This window comes from Artemia franciscana, chromosome 14, assembly GCF_032884065.1.
Source record: "Artemia franciscana chromosome 14, ASM3288406v1, whole genome shotgun sequence".
Classification (NCBI taxonomy): domain Eukaryota; kingdom Metazoa; phylum Arthropoda; class Branchiopoda; order Anostraca; family Artemiidae; genus Artemia; species Artemia franciscana.
Genome location: NC_088876.1, coordinates 7,781,343 through 7,802,579, shown reverse-complemented (window position 1 = coordinate 7,802,579; position 21,237 = coordinate 7,781,343). Strand labels below are relative to the sequence as shown.

The 21,237-nt window shown below is 34.3% G+C and overlaps 1 protein-coding gene and 1 long non-coding RNA gene across 4 annotated transcripts in view; both read left to right on the top strand.

The window, feature by feature from the left end:
* Positions 1–21,237, top strand: part of LOC136035268 (uncharacterized) — a 278,010-nt gene that overhangs the window by 42,174 nt on the left and 214,599 nt on the right. The window lies entirely within an intron of this gene.
* LOC136035265 (adapter molecule Crk-like) overlaps positions 15,360–21,237 on the top strand; it is a 53,127-nt gene continuing 47,249 nt past the window's right edge. The window contains exon 1 of one of the 3 annotated variants that reach the window (XM_065716938.1): positions 15,360–15,481. The gene's annotated coding sequence lies outside the window, so the exon portion shown is untranslated. Of the gene's footprint in view, positions 15,486–21,237 lie in introns of all 3 variants that reach the window. The other 2 variants (XM_065716940.1, XM_065716939.1) reach the window with 2 other exon arrangements.

The following is a 21,237-nucleotide window of genomic DNA, read 5'->3' as shown; positions in this document are numbered from 1 at the left end:
TTAAAAATAGTTCAAAGCTCATATAACAAAAAATACGGTGTCGACGCAACCCCCTCCCCCAGGGCCCGGGGGTAGGTGTTTTAAGCTCTGCCCTGGGGGCATACAAGGTTCACATGGAAGGAATGCTCGTATAAACTTCATAGAGGGCTCATTTGATTGGAAAGTGAAAGTCCTAGTTCAATTTTTAAGAGTCAAAAGATCAGTGGGCAACTACCCCCCCCCCCCATTTACTCCTTTTCTCCTCAAACCCATCCGATAAGAACTTTTAAATAGTCATTTTTTCAAAAATAGTTCAAAAATCATATAACGAAAACTCCGGGGTCAACACAACCCACAAGGCCCCGAGGGCAGGCTTTGTAAGTTAAGCCCTGGGGATGTATGGTACTTATGGAAGGGAAGCTTGTAAAACTTCAGAGAGGGCTCATTTGACTAAAAACTGAAAGTTCTAGTTCAGTTTTTAGAGTCAAAAGAGATTGGAGAGCAATTATCCCCCCACGCTCCTTTTTCCCCATTTGCATCCGATAAAAGTTTTGAGATAGCCATTTTGTTAAAAAATTTTCAAAGGTCTGATCGTAAAAACTCTGGTGTCGACACCCCCCCCCCCCGGGCAGGCGTTGTAAGTTACGCCCTGGGGTATATATGTTTCTTATGAAAGGGATGCTCGTATAAACTTCAGATAGGGCACATTTAATTGGAAATAGAAAGTTCGGGTTCATTTTTTTAGATTCAAAAGAGATCTGATGGCAAGTAGACCCCCCCCCCCTTACCCTTTTCCTAAAACCCACCGGATAAAAATTTTGAGATAACCCTTTTGTCAAATATAGTTAAAAGGACAGATACGAAAAACTCCGGTGTCAGTGCGGCCCCTCAGGGCCTGGGGACAGACGTTCGAAGTTATGCCCTTGGTGCATATATGGTTTTTATGCAAGGGATACTAGTATGAACTTCAGGGAGGGATAATTTGATTGGAAATCAAAAGATCTAGTTAAGTTTTAGAGAGTCAAAAGACATTGGAGGGGAACTAGCCCCCCCCATGTCCCCTTTTTCCCAATTGCATAAAAAAATGAGACAGCCATTTTGTTAAAACTAGGTCAAATGTCAGATAACAAAAACTACGATGTTGATAAATAAAACCCAGGGCCCAGGGGCAGGTATTGTCAGTTATGATCTGGGGGCACACATGCTTCTTATGAAAAGGATGCTCGTACAAACTTCAGAGAGGGCTCCTTTGATTGGAAATTGAAAGTTCTAGTTTATTTCTTAAGAATAAAAAGAGAACGAGGGGAAAGCAGCCCCCCCCTCAACGCCATTTTTTTCCAAACCCATCCGATAGAAATTCTGAGACGGCTATTTTTCTCAAAAATAGTTCAAAAATTAGATAAAAAAAACTCCGGTGTCCGAACAACCCCAAGGACCCGAGGGGTGGGGGCATGCGTTGTAAGTTATGCCCTGGGATATATATGGTTCTTATGGAAGGGATGCTCCTACAAACTTCAGAGAGGGTTCATTTGATTGAAAATTGAAAGTTCTAGTTCACTTTTTGAGATCCAAAAGAGATCGGATGGCAACTAGCCCCCTTCCCCCCTCATGCCCTTGTTTCTCAAAGCCCTTCAGATAAAAATTTTGAGATAGTTATTTTGTAATTAGAAGTTCAAAGGTAAAATAAATAAAAAACTACGGTGTCGATATAACTCCCAGGGCCTTGGGGCAGGTGCTGTAAGTTATGTCCTGTGGCATATATGGTTCTTATGGAAAGGATACTTGAATAAACTTCAGGGAGGGCTTATAGGGAGGCCAGGGAACTAGAACGTTCAATTTTTTAGAGCAAGAAGAGATCAAAGGCTAACAAGGCTCCCCCACGCCCTTTTCCCCCTAAATCCATCTGATAAACATTTTTAGATATCCATTTTTAAAATAGTTCAAAGGTCAGATAACAAAAACTCCGGTGTCGACACATCCCCCAGGATCCGGGGGCAGATGTTGTAAGCTTTCTAATGAGGGCGTATATGGTTCTTATGAAAGTGATGTTCGTATAAAATTCAGAGAGGGCTCATTTGTTAGAAATTTAAAGTTCTAATTCACTTTTTAGGAGTCAAAAGAGATCCGAAGGTAATTAGTCCAGGGAAACAGCTCCCTCCTCCCCCAAAAAATTTTAGTTGCAAAAGGCGATAGTAGTTTAATTAGTTGATTTATTTAAATAGTTGTATTTTATTTTAATATTACCTTTTGTTATGTGCAAAATGCACTAGCAGTAGAAATGTCAACAAAGCCCTTACACATCTCTCCATGGAATTTTTAGAAATTTCCAAAAATCTGTTTTCGTAATAAACCTTTACCATTAACATTAATAAAAATCATACTGAACAGTCATGAATCATGTTCAAACGGTAATTCTTCTTCACTCACAGTCTCCACTCTAATAAACTTCGTACACTGTTTGCAGCAAGTTCCAACAAGGTAGTGAAGAATGTTTAGGAATATTAGAAGTTTTTTTGTAAGCTAAACTCGTTTCTTAAATAGAGAAGAAAAACAACTTGAATACAAAATATAAGATCAAAATAGTGTTTTCTCTTTTTTCACCAGGCTAATTTTCTGAATTATGTTGTTACAAAACTGATCTAGTAGAACATTTGTCAAAAGAGCATTTAACCTTTTCTTCTTCAACTGGCTCATTATTCTCCTATTCCTATCCTTATTCCATTATATCTCCTATTATGTATTCACGAGCAGCTCTAAAAAAAACTCGTTTTATTAATTATATATTTGATACAGTTTTCACCAGATATGAAATGGTGGCTAACGTCATAACCTTCCCACTTCACCAGAAAAAAGCTATTTTTTTTTAAAGAAGCTGAATCTGACCAGAAAAAGAAAGGCAAAATTAACTTCGATACATTTTACTAACAGAGAGTTAAATTTGGGTTGTTAGGCTTCTAGAGTACATTCTTAATCAACTTTTTAGTTTTGGTGATAGTGTCTCACATAAATTGTTTACTTGTATGTTGAAGTTCCGTAAGCGTCTTAACAACACTATATTGTCATGGCTGATACAAAACTAAGCAACATGAAAAATGCTACTGCAAGGCGTCCAAGAGGAGAATCAAAACTAGCTTGCTCCGCTAAGACTTGTTCTGGTTGTTCTTTAGCGGAAAATCGCACGGAAAAATCTTGTTTAAACAAAACTGGAAGAAACAATAAGAACAGCACGACTGAAACAGCTGCCAGCCCTGTCAATAATATTACAATCCCAGGTCAAGAAGAATCCGAAAAGTATAAAAGGACTGGGCTTTCTCAGATTCAGTCTGGGTATGGCTTTATCTTTATGCCTACTTCAATTGAGAATTCTGAGAAATTGATGTCGTTTACCGAAATTATTCAGAATGAAACTTATCGTATTTTGAGAAGACACAACTTGATTGAAGACGGAAATTGTACGCAAGGAAATGAAAAGAATAAAAGTACAGGCTCTGAGACGAATCTCTCTGTAAATGTAGAAGTCAAACGGGGCAGAGGACGGCCAAAAAGAATTATTGATGATAACAATATTCCTCCAACCAAAAATCTTAAGACGGATTTCAAAACTAATCGACAAACGAATCAGAAACTCAAAGGGAGCAATATACGAAAGGTTCCACAGAAGCAGAAAAGACATGGTGCAGAGTTTCAAGGGGAACCAAAAAAGAAACACCAGAAATTTAAAACTAGCAAGGGATCAAGTAAAAGTACTTCATTGGATTTAGTACCTTCATCACCAACAAGTAAAGAAATGGGAACTTGTGAAGTAAAACCAGAAATTCTTATAGATTCAGAGAATCCCGAAGAATTAAGTTTCATGAGAAGCTTAGGGTTGGTACCAAAGCACGGGCAAATCGCCTAAGTTTTTCATTATTAGCAAACACATTTGCCTTCACTCATGAAGCTATGCTAATGATCTAGACATCCCCCTTCTTTATTAAGTGTCTGTTGTAGATAATAATTGGAAAATGCTTGAAAGTAAGCTTAACAAACAAACTTTTCATATTTCAATAAAAGCAGACAAGTGTGTGAGAAAAGTTGCTTCTATTTTTCTCAATCTTGACATCCGTAAAAAATAACTTAAGCTACTATAATATCTAAAAATTCGTTCTCTTTGTATGGACAAGGGGGCTTGGGGCTTCCCTCCCCACCTTCTCCCAAGATCTCTTCTCAATGTTTTTTTGTTTGTATCCCTTTGTCTTGTGTAACTAATTTGAATGTCGTTACGAAAACCCTTCGAATATTAGCCATTCGAATCAGTAGCCATTCAATCTTCAGTACAATAACACCTCTTTTGGACTTATTGAAAGTATTTTTTTGTATACAATAATACGCATTGAAAAAGTGTAAACTGGATTAGTGTAAAACTTGTCTGACTGGTTTTATCAAGACTTTAGACATTTCACTGTGAGACTATTATTAATTACCTGAATGCATTTGAACAGGTAGCTTCGATTGCATCTTAACTTAGATATTGTGCCTATAAAGAATGAAAAGATGATAAAAATATCGGTTAATAATCGAAAGATAATCGTTAATTAGAGAGAATTGGTAAATTAAGAGCTTATTGTTCGTGAATTAAGCTTTTCGCATTAACTCAATTAACGCCCTATAAAGCAAACTGTATGTTCCGCTCCGTGTGGGTAAAAAATGAGTTTTCTAGGTGAGCGCAATCTTTTGATTATTAATTTATATTTATTGGGGAGGCTCATTAGAAAATGACGAATAAACATAAGAAACAGCAACAGCTTGATATTTCCAAGATTTTGAACGTCTCGGCAGATACATCAGTTGGAGAATTGTCAATCAAATCGTTAGCTGACAGCATAGCTATAATTTTAGCAACAGTATAGGACAATTCAAGGTCTACAAGCTTTACAAGGTCTAGCGGTTAATATGAAAGTAGTGCTAAAGCGATTAAAGGGAGTGGGAAAGTCAGTGACGGTTTCAAATAAGGATAATGCTGGATTAAAACTACGAGTTTCTACCGTAGAAGATGAAGCGTCAAATATGAAGTTGCAAATTTCGGTTTTGCTAGTGAAAATGTGAAGTTGACAACAGAGTTGTCAACAGTTAAGCAAAACCTCAAGCGAGTAAGTAATGATATGCGTGGGATTTTATGGAACGTTTCGGCAGGTGACGCAGAATGAGCAAAAGTAGTGTTCGAAAAGATCGTCAAAAATGGTCGTCGAATATGAAAATAATTGCGATTTTTCAGTTTTGGAATATGAAAAGGAAGAAAAATATATCATGCTTGAGATACATAATACAGAGACTCGACTGGCATTGCTGAAAAACCCTAAACAATTAAATAGACAAGTTGTTATGAACCTTTCTAATATTTGCCCCGAACTTTTCATGTAAACGCTCATGTGAAAAAGCATATGTCTGAGCAGATCCCAGACATTTTTTAAAGAAAGATAGTGATCAAATAGTTCATGGTAACGAACTGTAGTAAGGAGCGACCCAGCTCAATATTAACCGAAACTCTAAAAATGGAATTTTGATACCAATAGTTGCATCAAAAGAATCGCACTTTTATGCTGATTTTAAATGTATAAGTTTTATCAAGTATAGTCTTACCCATCAAAAGTTACGAGCCTGAGAAAATTTTCCTTATTTTAGAAAATAGCGGAAACATCCCCTAAAAGTCAAAGAATCTTAAAGAAAATCACACCATGTGATTCAGCGTATCGGAGAACCCTACTGTAAGAGTTTCAAGCTCCTATCTACAAAAATGTGGAATTGTGTATTTTTGCCAGAAGACACATCACGGATGCGTGTTTATTTGTTTTTTTTTTTGTTTTTTGTTTTCCAGGGGTAATCGTATCGATCCAGTGGCCCTAGAATATCGCACGAGGGCTCATTGTAACGAGAATTAAAAATTCTAGTGCCCTTTTTAAGTGGCTAAAAATATTGAAGGACACCTAGGCCCCCTCCCACGCTCGTTTTACCCGTAGTCACAGGATCAAAATTTTGAGACAGCCATTTTTTCAACATAGTCGAAAAACCTAATAATTATATCTTCCGGGACTACTTAATCCCCACAGTCCCCATGGGAGGGGCTGTAAGTTACAAACTTCGACTATTGTTTACATATAGGAACGGTTATTGGGAAGTGTAGAGACGCTTTCTGCGAATTTTTCACGTTGAGGGGAAGTGGGGTTGGTCGGAAGAGGGGATTACGAGGGAGGATATTTCCATGGAGGAGTTTATTGCGAGGGAAGAGTATTTCCATGAAGGGGCTCTAAGATTTTCTAGCATTATTAAAAAAAACAATGAGAAAATAAACGAAAAAAGTTTTTTTGAGCTCTTCCACAAAATTCAACAAAATTATGTCTTCCACAAAATTCCAGTTGAAAAAAATTATTTATTTTCTCATGGCTTTTTTTTAATAAGGCTAGAATATCTTGCACCCCCTTAATGGAAATTTTCTTCCCTCATTATAAATTTTCTGTACACTAAAGCTTGAATTTTTCCCTAAATCTTTAACAATGATCCTTGAATCACAAAGGTCGTAGGATAAATTGTGGAAATTTCTAAAAATGCTTAAGCGTAACAAAATTCAAGCTTTAGTGTAAAGATAATTTATCATGAGGGAAGAGAATTTCCATAAAGGAGGCGCAGGATTTTCTAGCATTACTTAGAAAAAACAATGAGAAAATTGATATTTTTTTTCCCCACTGGAAGTAATGAGCAGCGTTAAAACTTGAAAGAACATAAAAATATTACGTAAATAAGGGGGTTTGTCTCCTCTATAATACCTTGCTCTTTACGCTAAAGTATTTTTAGTAATTTCAACAATTTATTTTACGGCCTTTGTGATTGAGGGGTCATTCTTAAAGATTTGTGACAAAATTCAAGCTTTAGTGTAAAGAGTTGACGAGTGGGCGAACTTCCTCATATATATACGTAATAAAATACACAAATATAGAAGTTCATGACGCAAGTTAGTTCGTAAGGAACGTGTGTTTATTACTAACAAAACGTTCAGAAGAAAATCTAGTTGCATTTTTAAGTATTCAAAAATTGGAGAGCAGCTATGCCTCCTCCCCCACCCCTTTTTTTCAAAATCGTCTGATAAAAACTATCAGAAATTCATTTAGCCGAAAAAAAAAATGCAAATTTCGTTTTGATTATTCAAGTGCGGAGAACCAAAAACAAAGCATGCATTAAGTCAAAAACGTTCAGAAATTAGATAAAAAAAAAACAAGTTTTAACTGCAAGTAAGAAGCAACATTAAAACTTAAAACGAACAGAAATTATTCCGTATTTGAAAGGGGTTGCCCCTTCCTCAACGCCTCGCTCTTTACGCTAAAGTTGTTTATTGTTTAAAAAGTAGAGCTGTGAGAAAGAGTCAAACTTTAGCGTAAAGAGCGAGGCGTTGCGGAGGGGGAAACCCCTTCCACATGCGGAATAATTTATGTTTGTTTTAAGTTTTAATGTTGTTCCTTACTTGCAGTAAAAAAAAAACTTGTTTTTTTTTCATTTATTAAGTATTTTAGATGTGCCGATACGAGAATAGCCTAGAAATTGTGAAAGTATGATAAAGGGATTATGTAGGAAAGTATGTATGAAGTATAAGGATTAGGGAATTATTTTGTGTAAAATGAAGTTGGTTGTTTTGTTTCCATCATTATTTTGGTTATTTATTTATCTTTAATTTATTGTAGTTGCAATTAGATGTGGTTTTAAATGTTTGATAAATTACTTCTTAAGTGTGAGTTGGAATGAATAGATGGTTTTTTTTTCTCTTATGGTAATAACTTAATATAGTTGTTTTGTTATATTTAGCTAGGTTAGGTGCAGCTAAAAGGGAATAAGGATTTTCATGGAAGTATTAATAGAAATCTGAGTTTTATTGTTCCGGCTTCTGAACCCCCGGACGATAGTAAATTTGTATTTAATTATGACTTTAAAGATCTTGGGTGTCAGCATGGTAGATCACATGATTTTAGAATTTTTCATTTGAATTGCCAAGGCCTTAAAACAACTTCTGATGTTTTAGTTAATTTAGCTAATCTTAATTTTTTCCATGTGATAGCTTTAACGGTGACTTGGCTGAGTTAGAATAATTCTGCTCTTCTGAATATACCGAGGTACATTTTGTTTACACGGAACCAAGAGCTACGTCAACACGGGGGTCTCGCAGCCTATGCACGTGAAGATCTGTACGTGAATATCCGTGATGATCTGCGGAAATATAATGAGATGGTGCGTGAGACACTAGCTCTACAAGCTAGATTAAATAATGCTGATGCATATTTAGTTATTGTGTACAGGTTTCCCTCTAGCTCTATTCAAGGATTCTTTGAGAATTTACATGGACAGCTGGCGAAAGTTCGATTTAGCAATAAACCTTATTTCATTCTTGGCGATTTCACCATCAACATGTTAGATATCGAGTCTTTGGTGACTTCTCAACTTTTAAATCTATGTCATAATGGCTTGAATAATTTTCTCTTGAGGCTAAAAAAAGGTATGTACGCTTGAAATTTAAGCAAGCTGAAGGAAACCCATTGAAGACCTGGCAAATAATCCTAAGTGTTATAGGTCAGAGTCCTAATATATTACCATCTGAAGTGATAGTAAATGAGGCCATAGCTGCAGATGATTTTACGATTTGTAATGAGTTTCAGAATCATTTTATTTTAGTAGGTTCAAAAATAGCCGATAGGATTTCCTCATTTCCAGGAGATTCACCTTTTGGATCCACTTACCGCCCCCTATAGATGTATCGACGGATCTAAAGAGGATTACCATGGACGAGCTAAGGGATACCATGTATGCCATGAAAAATAGTTCACCTGGTAGTAACTTGATAAGTATAAAAATTCTGAAATGTATTTTTCCATCTATATATAGCATTCTAACATCATTAATTATTGATAGTTTCAGACAAGATAATTTCCCAGATTATTCAAACTATACAATAGTAACACCGGTTTATAAAGGTGGTGACAGAAATGTTCTTGGTAATTATAGCCCAATATTACTTTTGCCAGTTATTCTCGTCTTATTGCAAAATGTTTTAGTTCTCGGTTAATAACATTTCTTAAAAAATAATCTTTAGAATATTAATCAGTTTGGATTCCAGAAGAATAGGAAGACGGAGGATGCATTGATATTTTTGACAAGTATTATTAATGTGGCTTTAGGCAAAGGATTTAAGGCTATTGCAGTATTTCTAGACCTAATGAAGGCTTTTGGTACAGTTGACCATGGTCTACTCTTGTAAAAGTGTGAAGTTTATGGGATCCGAGGTAAAGCTTTCGGTCTTCTACGGAGTTTCCTTAGTAGCCGGTACCAGTTTGTAGAGATGAATTTTTTTTTAAATCTGAGTTGCGCCCAGTCAGTTGTGGCGTCCCACAGGAATTTGTTAATGGCCCGATTCTTTTCCTTTTGTTTATTAATGACATGCATAATTGTATCCATAATTGTTGTTTTAGCGTTAGTGACATGACTAAAAGTATCCGGAATGAAACTGTGTCATTATTTGCGGATGACACAGTGTCTATCAGCGCTACAAAGACGGAAAAATTACTCCTGACATCGATGAAATATAATGTAGATAGGTTACATTCTTGGTTGAGGGTAAATAGGCTTAAGGTAAATCTTGGGAAGTCAAAATTAGTCATTTTTTTCTCGATCTCCTGTTTTTTATCCTTTGATTAATGAAATTTTAACACATTGTAGAAACCTGAGGGCTTATATTGATGATATTTTATCATTAAATTTCATGCACAGTCTGTGAGTAAAATTTTGTCTCGTAACCTAGGTATAATGAGATAGCCAAAGCGTTTTTTTCCTTTATATGTCCAACACCTCCTTTATTTTTCTCTTGTCCATCCAAATATTTTGTAGTGTAGTAACGTTTGGCTTGGTACATTTGTTTCTGTTGTCCGGCCTCTACGTCTTCAAAATAAAGCTGTTCGTTTTTTGGTTGCCCTACAACCCTGGGACTCGGTGCAGAACGTCTACGAGCAAAAATGGATACTACCAGCCTCTGAACTACGAGAGTTATATATACTTTTGTTTATTTTTATTCTGCATCATGGTACAAATCTTTCATGTCTTGACAGTTTAGTTAATTTGGGATCCATGATCCACAATTATGACACTCGATCTTCTGGAGACATTAATATTCCATTGGTTGTTTCGACCCGGTTGAAGTTTTCTGTGCTCCATAGGGGGATTAAATTTGGAATCATCTAGATCAGAGTTTTAAAAATAATAGTGGATATTTCTTATTTTCAAGAGAGAAATAAAGATCCTTTTTACGAAGCATGAAATTTAGTTATTTTTTTCTAGTTTCTTTTTTTTTTTGGGGGGGGGGGTGATTTATTGTGGCCTCTCGGGGTATGCTTTTCCTAGTATTGTTGAATTTGTTTGTTGTAAGGCTTGTGGTGCCGATTAGGACGTACAATTGGCTTATAATTTGTTTTTTCTTTGTCCTGTATTATTTTCTAATTTATTCTTACCACCCCCCATGGACAAGTTTTTTACTTCTCGGGGTGGCTGTTATTACTGTTTTTTCTTATTTTTTTGGGGTTTAATAAATATGTACGTATATCTTTCTCTCCAATATAGCCGTGCTCTTATTTGGTTACGCAAAAATGTTCAGTGTGTGTATACTCAACTTAAGAATATAAAAAACACAAATATTTGTGCAATGATAAAAAAAAAGCTTAAGAACAAATATTGGGGAATAGTTTATTCGTCACATAGTGTAAAAATAGCTTTTTGAAGACCAGAGGCTTTTGTTTCATAAAGATTAAGCTAAGAGTTATAGGTGGAAGAATTATTTTAATTTACTGAAGTCAAATTTTAACGGTAATGCCTCTAAATTAGAAATAGAATTTTAAAGGAATAAACCTAGGGAGACTAAATTTTCCCATGAACTTGGCCTTTTACGCTGGTCCAAAGACCATATGAGACTTCTAGTTTCTAGATCTAGATCTAAAGACTGTCTAAAAAAGACACTAGTTTTGAGTAAGAAAAAAGTTATCAGCGCCATCTACTTTGTTCGGCTAAAACTACTGCATACTTGTTAATTCAGGTACTTTAAAATGTAAAGAGAGGTAAAGAAAGCAGAATCGTTTTCCTAGTAGGCCTACCAGCTTAAAAATTAATTAAATTATTCAATTTGTCAAGATCCTCCCAAGCTCGCCTAGGCCTACTTTCTGCGGACTGGATTTTGCATTAACAGTTTTTAGAAATTTCAATCATCATGTTTAGAGCCATAGCTGCAACCATGATAAGCGTTCGAAATAATTGTTTATTGAGAAAAATTGGTAGGTAATTCAGAAATAGTAATTCTTAATTTGATTAGTCTTAATAGTAAAAGTTTGCTACGAAGACAAATTTATGAGAATCTCGAAAAATTGTCCTAAAAGTTCTTAAAATGGCTTTGGATTGAAACGCAAAACACACTATTGGAGAGTGTTTTCTTTTCTCGCTTTTTTTAATTTTCTTCGCCATTAGCAGGAAACTTGAGCATATGGATTGCATGGAGCAGAGGGCAATTTTAGGACTCATTTTAAATAAAATTACAACAGCTATAAGATTTTTTAAGCGAAAGAACAAAAATTGTATCTTCATAAGCCCAATAATGGATGACGTCATGCATCGTAGGCTACAACCATCAATGACGTTTTACTAGTTGTTACAATAGTTACAGTTGGTTATGATGCTTTGAAGAGCACCTTGGGTAATAGTAAGGACAGCCTAGTTTGTTCTTTACTTTTTCCCGCTAAGAGAGGGCCGAAGGCCCTCTCCAAAAGAGGAGAAAAAAGTATCCGGTGAGCATGGCTGTATCTAGCCCCAGTTAGAAAGTCCCCTCCAAAATCAATTGGAGAAGTGATATATGGAAGAATAACGTATGTTAAAATTTCACTCAGATTACAAGATACCGTTGTAAATGACTAAATATGAGCAATTAAAGGTATAAATTTAAAGATATACATTTATGCAGATTAATCAAGAAAAACTTTTCGAAAAAAAATATTAAAGAGCTACATCAGACCGAACACAAGCTGTAATAGAGTCATATAATAATTCAAACTTAAAACGAACGGATATCGCTATTAAAGAATAGATTAGATCTAAATTAAATTGCAATGGTTACTTGCAAAGGAGCAGGGGCATATCCAGAAAAGTTTTCTGAGGGGAAGGGGATTCATTTTTTTAGGATGGGTTGATACAACCTAACTGGGCGTAATGCACGTATACATATATCTTTGGCTTGACTGATACAGGTAGATAGATTATTCAATAATAAATTCAATATATATATATCATTGTATAACATTAATAATAGCGACAATAAAAATCCATCCTGCAAGGTTCTTTGATCGGTAATGCAGGGTGAAAAAAGGAAAATAAGTTAAACCACATAAACAAATAAAAATCAAAATATATGCTAAGCGAAATGGCTGTCTAAAAAATTTTGATAGAAAATTAATGAGCCCCTTTCGAAGTTTCCATGACAACTCCTTGTATACGAAGTTTCTTGGTAAAAAAAAGAAAAAAATAGCAATAAGCAATACTACAACCACCCTTTCAGCCCCCCGCACCCCCAAAGGCTACTACTACTACTACTACTAACAACTCACCGCAGCACCAAGCCATCCGAGGTCAACACAGTTGCACACACTCCTCCTTAATCCCAATCGAATATAAGCCTTCCTCTTTACACCCTCCCAGGAAGTTCCCATTTCCCTAAGGGTATTTCTTTATGACACCCTCTCACCCCATCTGCGCACGCCCTACTTTTCATTTAGCCCTCGACGGCTGGTCATATAGAACGATCTTCGGCTATCTGTAATTTTTCTTCCGCAAAACATGCCCAAGCAATCTCAACCTTTCGATCATTATAGTCTTAGAAATGGGATTGAACCGTATTATCCTTACAGGCTACTATTCGAACTACGGTCAGACAGTCGGGAGCCCTGAACAGTTCGTTTGCATTTTCTCTGACAAGCATCTAGTAAATCTTTATCTGTCTTTCGGAGCACCGATGCTTTAGCACCATTTTGACCACTGTCATCACTGTAACTTCCTATATTTTAATCTTGATTTGCTGACTAATCTTCTTATTCTTCCAAAACCATTTCAACTTTTAACATCTTCATTGCTCTCGCCGTCTTTACTAATAATACTACCAAGGTATGTGCAGCTGTCCACCTGATGAATCATTTCGCTATCCAAGGTCACATTTTCATCTTCACTTATTCCTAGCACCCTGAACTAGCAAAACCATTTAAATTTCATTACTTTGATTACACTTTTATCTAGAATGCTTAAATCATCAGCGTAATCTAAGTCCAGGAAAGTTTGTTCTCTCCATTTGATTCCGTGATCTCCCATTGCCTTTCCTGTGTTCCTTAAGACAAAGTCCATCAAATGATCAATATAAAGAGGGAAAGAACAAAAAACCTGCTTAACATTTTCCTTTAATAAAAAATCAACTGCTAACCTCATTTTTTTTCCTTAACCGTAGCAATGTTATTCCCATAGATAGTACTAATCACTTTGATGTAATTGTCTAGCATACTATACAAGGACAAAACCTTCGCTAGAGCTCTTCTATCAACAGAATTAACGCTTGCTCATGATCGATAAAACTGAGGACCAAAGGTGTTTTATAATTCAGGCACTTCTCCAATTTTAATTTAAGAGTAAAATTTGGTCAACACTTCCTCTACCAATTTTAAATTGTATTGTCCTTCTCTTATTAATTTGTACACACCTTCTCTTAGTCTAGACAAAATCAGATCACTAAGTAGTTTGCTTTGTACAGAGACCAGCCTAATTCCTCAATAATTACCCCACTCATTCTTATCGCCTTTCTTATACAGTGGTTTAATCAGGGTTTTCGTAAAACCACTAGGTACTTCCCATTTTAAAAAAAATTCAAATTCATAATCTTCAGTAAATCATTTCTAACATCAGAGCCACCATACTTAAGAAACTCATTCAACATAATATTAGGACTTGGGGCCTAATTTTTTAATTTCCTGTTAGTACTGTCGCTAATTCTTCATCACAAGATACATGTTTTGTCACATCCAAGGTAAAACAAACTTATTCATTTTCCTGTATATATTTTCTGCAACTTTATTTCAGATTAGCACATTCTTAAAGTAAACTCTTTTCTTATCACTAATTATGATAAGAAAATGTCATTGATTGGAACACTCCCTCTCAAATGACTACTCCCTCTCAGTCTATTATAAAAAAATAACACCTTTTGCCGACTTTGCTCTTTACTCAGGCAGCGGTATCGCAATGCCTATGATACAAATAAAACACAAATGGAAGAATGAATGAATAAAACAAACTAATGCATATTTTTTTTTGTCTTACCAAAGAACTGAGATGTTAAAGGTTAAACAGATTATGTTTGTTCATTTTCATACAATCATCCTTGGTTTCACTTAAAAAAAAAACGGTCAGAACGAAAACAATGATATTGGATTAAAGTAGAATGGCTGTGAAAATCAAAAATGTATTGATTTTTTATCTATCGAAATGGGAATAAATAGCAAATTTTTCTTAGGAGAATGGGTAATGGACATTTAAAAACAGTTTAGTCCTTTTACTCCGTTTATGAATGCTTGCTAATTTTTGTATAAATCTATCGAGCAAAAAAAAAAAAAAAAAAAAAAAAAAATTAAATTCGCAGGAACTACTCAAATAATAATTTTAAATAGAGCGAATCCATGATTTTAAAATATTTACTTATCGAAACTTCAACATAGAAAACCAAATTTACCAAACCAATTTTTCAGTTGTGCTTAAGATAATGATTTTCCCCGAGGGCCTTCATCCCCCTAGTTCCCTTTGGTACGGCACTGTCCATAATATTTTTTTACATTTTTACAATATTTTACATGAAAATTTTGAATGGATTCGAAAGTGAAACATCTATTGAGTTTTTCTCTATCGGATTGGGAAACATTAGCATATTTTTCTTAGGAGAATGGGTAATGGACAATAAAAAACGGCTTAGCCCCTTTATCCGTTTATGATTAAGAGACAAATTGTTAACATAATACATAATTTAAATATAATAAAATTATGATAATAGTAATTTCCTCAGGGGGGCTTCAGCCCTTTAGTCCCCTTTGGTACGGCACAGCCCCTGTTGTTTTCACATGAAAACTTAAGTTTTAGGTCTTTTTCGCCCATTGCAGTTTTAACTGGCAGCGTTGCCTGCTTAGATTTTGTAACTATTTACTCAGGTCGCTGTAAATATTCTTTTTTGGCCTATTGTTTTATAATAACAGCTTATACTTTCTAAAACTAAGGAATAATGCTAAAAATACTGAACCCCATTATGCTCATTTAAAAGTTCCCCAATAAACTCGTATATTTCATGGTAGTTTAATCAAATAAATAATCTGCTGGAGAGGCCTAGTCTGCAATGTGCAAAACTGTTATCTCATAAAATATTTACCCCCATGTAGGTATGTGCTCGTAAAGAGCATAAAAATTTCGTGATTTTGTACTTTGGCTCATACCACCTTCTAGGGCTTTAAAAGTGTAGTGTCTTGGCTGAACTCATACAGTTAGAGGCTTTTGGCCTAGGTGAAGAATGAAGTAGAATTTTACAAAAAAATGATTAAATCACTGTATTTCTCTAACCAATATAGCTTAGGCTAATATACGTTTAAATCTGGTCTTGGGAAGAGGAGGGAGGGTACAAATGTGAGAGCAGAGATAATTATATTTGGAAGGAGCCTTGAAGGATTTAGTAATGTTACAGAATACAGGCTATCCATAAAACTCTACATGAACTACTTTTGGCTATCTTGGAAAGGAGTTAGGTTAGGGAAATGAAACTAAAGTATGGCCTGGGAAGGTATTTTGAAATAGCCTATCTACCTCCACTCCTTTTCTCTTTAGAGGGTCCTGACCTTTGATGATCTTTTAAAATACATATGTTATAAAAGTGAAACTGGTAAAGTTCTAGTTAATTGACTTCTTGCTATCTCAGAAAGGGTTTAGGTTAGGAAAATGAAACTTTCAGGGATGGATCTACAGACTAAAGTATGTCCCAGCAAGGTATTTTGAAGTAACTAACTCCACTCCTTCTCCCTCTAGAAGGCCCTGACCTTTGATGACCTCTAAAAATATGTGTTATAAAAGTGAAACCTTGCAAAATAGATCTTCTGCTTAATTGAAGTACAACAAAATTGGGTAAAATTCTATTTAATTGACTTCTTGCTATCTCAGAAAGGGGTTAGGTTAGGAAAATGAAACTTTCAGGGACAGGTCTACAGGCTAAAGTATGTCCAAGGAAGGTATTTTAAAGTACCCACCTCCACTTCTCCCTCTAGAGGGCCCTGAAATTTGCCTACATGACAGGTCTATCTATACCTATTGAAATTTGGACAAAACAACATTTTACCTTAATTTTCAGTTACTGATTGCTTTTTCTCTGCCTTAAGCTCTGAAAATGCAATTCCTGTTATTTGAGTAGAATTTTGGGTAAAATTCTAGTTAATTGACTTCTTGCTATCTCAGAAAGGGTTTAGGTTAGAAAAATGAAACTTTCAGGGATGATTCTACAGACTAAAGTATGTCTTGGGAAGGTATTTTGAAGCAACTACCTCCATCCCTTTTCCCTCTAGAGGGCCCTGACCTTTGATGACCTTTAAAAATATGTGTGTTAAAAAGTGAAAGTTTGCAAAATAGATCTTCTGCTTAATTGAAGTACAACAAAATTGTTTTTAGCTTCATAACTTTGCTCAATTCCATTTTATAAGGTTTTAAAGATATGCAAATACATTTCCTAAATTTTTGAAAAAAAACATTGATATGTCTCAAGGGCCCTGACCTTCAATGACCTTGAAAATTATATGTGTTATAAAAGTGAAACCTTTGCAAAATAGATCTTCTGCTTGAATGAAGTACAATAAAATTGTTTTCAGCTTCACAACTTTGCTCAATCCCAATTTATGAGGTTTTAAAAATATACAAATAGCCTACATTTCCTAAATTTTGAAAAAAATTGATATGGCCCAGAATTCTACTCAAATAACAGGAATTGCATTTTCTGACCTAAAGGTAGAGAAAAGGCAACTGATAACTGAAAATTAAGGTAAAATTTTGTTTTGTCAAAATTTCAACAGGTGTAGACCTGTCATGTAGGCAAATTTCAGGGCCCCTAGGACCAGAAATTTAGTTCTGTATTTTCAGAACTAAAGCCAGAGAAAAAGAAACCAATAACAGAAAATTAAGGATAAAATGCTGTTTTGTCAAAATTTCATTAGGTAGGCCCTATAGACATGCCATGTAGTCAAAACTTAGGACCCTCTACAGGGAGACCCACAGATATTCTGCAGGTTTACCCTTAATTTCATTTATTTTGCTTGCTTCCAGTAAAAAAAAAAAAAAACATTTGGTTTTGGAAAGTAATATGTAAATTACCTCAATTTCCATTGCTTTTATTGAACAAAATCAATTTGTAATGTCTCTAATTTGTACAGCAGAAATGCTCTTGTGACCTATTAATGTTGAAAAATATATTGATAGAATTGAAAGAATAATAAATCGTTTTACTTGATTTGATCATAATAAATCAATACATTTAATTACATGACTTCAAAATGTTTACACAATATTAGTTTTTGAATTAAATGGCTGATTTTCATCTTAAATGTATTACATACAAAAATAAAGAGCATGGTGTCACCTTAAGGGCTCATAATTGATTTTACAAGGGTAGTAAATTCAGAAGATACATTAGAAGGTATATGAAACAGTATGTCGATTTTCCAGCTATGAAAAAATGGTGACTTTCAATATAGGAAAGTAACATTTGAATCCCAGGGTGGTAGATTCTGACCTGTTTTTTTTTTGCACTCTTTTTGGGGTTTTGGCCTTACAGCCATTTAAAACATTTGAGTTTTCATTACAGTATCATAAACAGATTGGTCTACTAAATTTATGCTAACGGAATTGTCCCAAAAATATGACTAGTATATTTTGATTAACATAAAAGGTTTTGTCTGTATTTACTCTTAGTTTTATTTTAACCAAATTTCCACATTTTTGTATACTTCCTAGTTTTGAGGATTGTTCTAGCTGCACAGCCATGGTTCAACCCTCCTCTGTCAATGTTTTTCAACCCTTCTCTATTAGAAAGGATAGAGGAAAGGCTGATTGAAATAAAGTTTGAGGTTTGCTTTGCAGCTCAACTTTCAGAAAGAACCATTAAGGAAAAAAAGAAAATGTGTTTCAACAATTTTAACATAAAAAGTAATGGAGCCACTTATTCCCCTCACACTGATTTGAGTTGATATATTACCTGAACCCCTGTTATTTTTTATTTATTTTTTTTTATTTTGCTCCTGTTAACCCAGAAGTTTAATTAAAATCAGGTCATTTGTATTCTGTTTAATATGTAATGACTGCAGCAATAGCTGCAACCTGGTAAAGAACAAACCAAGGCCCATAGTAACCAAAAATTTAAAAATGCTTTGAATAATAACTGTCAAGTGAGAAACAATTGCCATTTGAAGCTAATTCAGTAATGATAACTATGATTTTGATTAATTTTAAAAAATAGTGGCAATGCTTCTTGGCTGGTTTCAAATTTGTTGGCAGATTTTGTATGAAAATACCATTTTTACATATAAAAATAATTTTTGCTTAAAGAAAAGCTGTCAGAACACAAGCTATGCTCTGCTTTGCAAAAAGTGGGGAAGGGTAGTAGCAATACTATTTGGCAGTTTCCATGGCCTAGTAAAATTTGCTGGCAGATTCTGCCTAAAAATACCAGTGCTTCTAATATCCCCATATTTTTGGGGATTTCCCCCAAAATCTGTCTTCTTAAAAAAATTGGTTCCCTAACAATTCCCCTTTGTTCACAGTTGCCACCCCTAGTTATTTATCACTAGTAACAATCTACCCCTGGTAACTCACTTGCACTTAACTTGACATAATTTTTCACTACTTTCCATATTTTTTGTTGCAGTTATTTACTACACATCAAAAACCAGACATAGATCATTGAATTACTGACCTTTCATCCTATGCTAGTAAAAGCATAACATTTATAAGACTATACAATTTCTTCAAAGATTCTCTTGTGACTTGTGGTAAAGCCTTTGATTTAAACATGTTTATGCTCATGGTAATTCTGAGCATCAATGAAAAGTGGTTTATTTTAAACAGCTGGACCTTGAGTTTACATTTTATTTTCTTTTGCTATTCTGTTTAATTTTTAAAGGTCTGAAAATATAAGAGATTTTGATTGAAAAATTATTCTAAAATGAAAAAGGGAAAGCTAAATGAAATTAAAGAGTACTTATGTATCATGCAGCCAACATTCAAAATTATGCCTTGTAAAACTTGAGAACAAACTGGTTTTATCTGTCTGTATTGAGAAAGAATTAGCTCAAGTTCAGTGGAAAACAAGCAGTGGGTGAAAGAATACATTGAAATTATATAATTTGGGCTATGTATTTGCAGATTAGGGATGGGGTTTGGCTGGGTTGGCAGCTTTTGGAATCCTGCTACTGACAGCTTTGGAAGTTTTTGTACACCTTAATAAAAGTCTATTACAAAAATAAATTTACGGAATTCCAAATGATAACCTGAAAACCATTGAATTAGGTGTCAGATCAAAATGAAAACTATTTGTTGGTATTTTTTTTCTTGTTTTATTTTTAATTCTTGTTTTTTTTTCTTCACTGCTGGCAGGGCTCTGGGCAACATAAATAGCTGTTTAATGGCTCAATTGAAAGGGAATTTCTGTATCTGTGTGTTTTATTAAGTAACAAAACATAATATTGAGGATAAGATGCATTTTTTTTCATAAACTGCTTCTTCATAAATAAGGTGATGTAGTACATGTAACATCTTACATAAAAACATGACAATGTAAAGATAATTAACTACCTAAAATGCTCTGGTCTATTACATTATGTGTTAACTGTAATGCCAATAGATCCTATTGGCAGCATCTAGGAGCCTTAATTTTTTTTATCAATATACACATGCCTCTTTTGTCTTTTTGATGTGGTGTCAAAATAAATAAACATCAAGGGACCTAGTAAAATAAAATAAAAATAAATAAATAAATACATAAATAATATAAAATAAATAATAAAAATAAAAATAAATAAATGGCAAAATAAAATAAAATAAATAAATAAGAACTTGAAGGGACCCAGTTGATAGCAAGTTGAAATCAGTTTAATTGAGTCACTTTATTTTCAAGAAGGTTAGAAAAGTATATGCTATTTAATAGCATAGTTCTAATGTTGAAATATTCAATACCATACAAGGCAGGGACATGTGCAGTATTGTAACTTGATATAGACTTAGTCTTTGTGGACTTTTGCTAGTTTTCTTCTTAAACTTGATGAACAAACTTTTTACCTTATATATAGCCTAACTTTGTTGGAAGATCATGTTTTTTCTACCTTGCTCTTGTACTAGTTTAATTACCAGAAGTTTATGGTATGTCTTTGTCTGTCATGTCCATGTCTGTCTTTGTCTATGTCTATGTTTATCTATGCAAAATCCTTCTATCTTATGAATTTAGCTGTTGTATTCTGTCTTCATAAAAAAAATCTACCCAAGAAGTAGATAATGCAAGATTTTGGGTTTATCATTACAAACTTCAAAAAATTATACTTTTTAAATACTGTCAGGGACAAATAAAGTTACAATCTGAGTGATTTGATAATGTCTATATGAAGGTAATTCTGTCTAGATCAGTTTAAAATGTTGTCACTGTTGAAATTTAAATACTTGTCATAATTTTTAAAAGCTTTCTACACCTCTGCCTTCTGCCTTTCTGCCTCCTGTCATACAGGGTTTTAACCTCGGAATACCACTTTTTCGGCTTATTAGTGAACAATTCTTCGACCTTATTTTTGTAGTTTGATTGTGCCAATTTACGAATTTCTCTTTTAATCAATTTTCTTAGTTTATTAGCTTCATCCAGTTTACCATTTTTTTTTAAAAGCTTCAATTTGGCTCTAATCAGGGTTTTTATAGTTTGATTAATATAGGGCTTATCACTGGAGCACCTTTTAAATGTTTTTTCTTGGAAACAAATGTGATATTTATCAATTAGCTTTTTGTGGAACGTAGCCATTGTCTCACCAATATTTTGTAAACTATAAATATCAGAACAAACTTCAGTATTCAGCCAAATACCAAAAGAAGGAAGACAAGAGTTTTGAAGTGGGAAATAAGCGC